This window comes from Furipterus horrens, unplaced genomic scaffold (genome assembly GCF_987537825.1).
Source record: "Furipterus horrens unplaced genomic scaffold, mFurHor1.1.pri manual_scaffold_1, whole genome shotgun sequence".
Lineage (NCBI taxonomy): Eukaryota > Metazoa > Chordata > Mammalia > Chiroptera > Furipteridae > Furipterus > Furipterus horrens.
Genome location: NW_028327171.1, coordinates 53,601,158 through 53,604,249, shown reverse-complemented (window position 1 = coordinate 53,604,249; position 3,092 = coordinate 53,601,158). Strand labels below are relative to the sequence as shown.

Here is a 3,092-nt window from a genome sequence, read left to right as displayed (position 1 = left end):
TTACCTTTATTCCAAGCAGTGCACTGCGGGGGACCCAGCAATGCACAGAATAATAACCCTGTGCCCAGGTTTTGCAGCCGTCAGTGAATGGGTGTGATGTGAACGTGTGGGTGGGCTTGCACATCACATGTGTGTGGATACCTGTGTCTGTGCTGGCTCACAGAGGTTTCCAGAACCTTGGGTTCCTCTCAGGAAGCCAAAACACTTCAGAACAAATCAGTCCTTTCCAAGGCAGCTTCTTCGTGAACTGAGCAGCATAAATTTCTGATCTATTTTAGAACAGGGAAAGGGAAGCCTGCGGAGGCTAAAATAACTTTCTCAAGGTCGCTGAATTGTATGATTGGTCCCCTGGGAGAGAAAGAAGCCTTGTGCCTTGGACCCAGCTTAGCCCAGGGTGAGGGTGGCTGTGAGCAGCACAGCCTGGCCTTGCCAGTTCCCTCTGAGCCTGTCAGGTCACCTGGGAGGGAGGGCCTCCCTGGGGCTGAGCATTTGTGAGAGGCAGGCTATGTGGGTGCTTGTCACCAGGAGGGGGCCCCTTCCAGGAGCTGGTCCAAGGCCACAGAGGCTGAGCAGAAGCTTGCGTGCTGTTTGTGGTGAGGAGAGCTCTGTTCTCAGTGATTTATTTGTGCAATTCCTGGAGTGGGGAGGAAGACTTACAGCTGGGTCTGAAGTAGATACAGGTCCTGAGGCTTTTGGAGCTTGGCAAACGATAATGCAAACCACTGAAGCGAGAGAAGAGGAGGGTGTGGGGGAGCGGTGGGGTGGTGGAGGGATGGGAGAGACCTTGAAATATTGAGATTTTTATGCTGAGCCCTGAGATCCTGCTGTGGTGAGGGAAGACTCTAATATTTTGCTCTCAGAATACTGTAAATAAGTCTTGTTCTCTTGCTCCCCTTACATACCTACCATCCCTCTCTTACCCTAGTTCATTCCTGTTTTTATACAACACTCCCCACCCCAACTCAGGGTTTTTTTCTTCTTTCACTTAAAGGTTGCAACTACTTTGGGCTGCTCTGGGTTCCCAGTTCAACACTCCTTTTTACTGCCTTCACTACCTCCTTAATGACAAATATGAACACTCTTCAGGACAAAGAAGACGGGGTAAGATGTGGCCTCCCAAAGGACAGAAGGAAGGGCTATGGGTCCTGCTCCCATGGGAGGCATTAATCACCAGGTCAGGCTGGGCACGGAGGCAGAGCCTTAACTCCAGCAGAAGCCCAGGCCTGCCTGCTCTGTCCATGGCTCGGGGAGCTTGCCCTGTCTCTCTTGAGGTAGGTGTCCTCAAGTTCAGAGCAATGATTAGATTCCTTAACAGGTCCTCCCAGTTCAAAGCCAATAAGCCACAAAGAGGGGAAAGAAGGTGACTTGAGGATAGGAGAGAAATGCCAGCTGCTTCAGGTCCCCTGAACCCTGAAACCCAGATTGCTCAGCTACTGGCTAGTTTTGCCAGTGTCCTCTCTCCAACAAGCCTGGGCCCAGTGCCTCTCCCAACCCCACTGCCTTCTGCGACTTTAATCCACTGCTGGTGGGCCAGTGCCCTTTCCTCCTTTGCTTGTCAGGATCACACTCCTCCTTCCACTTCTTGGGACCACTTGCCTCCTTTGTGTAAGGAGTGTAAGAAGGACAAAGGGACCTGGAGAGGGAAAGGGTGGGTATTCCTGTTAACTGTGGGGAGAAGAGTGATGTGAGGAGGAGGGAATCTCAAGTTTCATTTAGAAGTGCTGAGTCTCAGGTGAGGTAGGACACTTGTGTATGGTAACTCCCCTCACTCTTCATTGCAGAGAATCTGCTGCAATTCCCCTGCAAATGGACAAGAACTTCCCCAGCACTGGGTGTCAGATTCCTGGGACCAGCCTAGTAGATTTTTCACTTAAGAAGTCCATCCCACAGTGGGATTGGGATTATTTGTGTTGCCTAATATAGTACCCAGTACTCAGCAGGTACTAAATGTTTTTGTTGAATGAATGGATGAATGAATGAATGAAAGATTAAAACCTAAACCAAGTAGAGAGGAGTGGGCAGAGATTGGGGACAAGGATAAATGAGAACCTGATAAGGGTTCTGTGTTCTTGGACAGCTAACTGCAACATCTGACATACATAGCTCACATTGTCTGCTTGTTTTGACCCCATTCAGCAGAAAGGCCTATTGGGAAGGCAGTTCAGGGGATTGTGGTCTCAAGCTGGAGGACCCCTGGAACCAAATGATCCAACGCTCCCACTTTGCAGATGAGGAAACTAAAGTGACATTACTAAGGTCTTGGTGAGTTGGGGCAGGGCTTATCTCCAGGTCAGGTTCTTCAGGCTTTACCTGGCCTTCTCTAGGCCATTGAAAGAGGCAACTTTTCCCGATAGCTGTGACTCATTGGCACATGAAACCAGTCAAACCTGGCCTTTTTCTGCCCTCCTTCTCTAAATCACACCCTGCCCTGAAGCCTCTTCTAACCTCTTCTCTACTTCTCCAACCTCTCTCACCTACCAAGCTGCCTGGAATCTCCAACCTTAAAAAAAGTATTCATTTTTCTTGAATCACCTTCAGGGACCTCTTTTAAAAATTCTCTATTTACACCTAAATTCTTCAGAGATTGAGAAGCCACTGTCTCATTCATCTGTCTCCACAGAACAGCACATAGTAAGTGCTCAGTAAGAGTTTAGTGTTAGGGGGAGGTAGAAAAGATGGTGACCAAAAGTCTAGGCAGCCTGAGGGACTATGAGTTTTATTAAATTTATACACTTTGAGAAGGAATTTACCTGTCAAGACTCCTTGCGGTTAAATGGGCCTAAAATTGAAATCTCTTGAACCCTGCACCCCAGGGAAAAAGACAAGCTAACTTCTAACCTTCTGCACCATCCTGCCTGTTTATACCGCTGTTTGAGTCCATCACTGTAGGTAAGTTCCTCCTTTTGTCCCCATGCTACCATCCAGTCAATAGATTGTGACTTACCTTGACCAATCAGAGCTACACAATTTGGAAGCCTCATTTGCATAACATGAACCAAAATGGGAACCATGGCAGGAAGTTTTTCTGTGAAAGGTAGCCTCTCCTTTGTCTCAGGGGCACAATTTCGGTTGCTACTTGAGCCTGTATCTTC

The 3,092-nt window shown here is 48.4% G+C and overlaps 1 long non-coding RNA gene across 1 annotated transcript; it reads left to right on the top strand.

Moving 5' to 3' along the window:
* Window positions 1–464: 464 nt before the first annotated feature.
* LOC150021110 (uncharacterized) lies at window positions 465–1,924 on the top strand. The gene is made up of 3 exons (XR_016512283.1): window positions 465–593; window positions 992–1,101; window positions 1,782–1,924. It is a non-coding gene; the product is annotated as an uncharacterized LOC150021110 (long non-coding RNA).
* The last annotated feature ends 1,168 nt before the right edge of the window (window positions 1,925–3,092 follow it).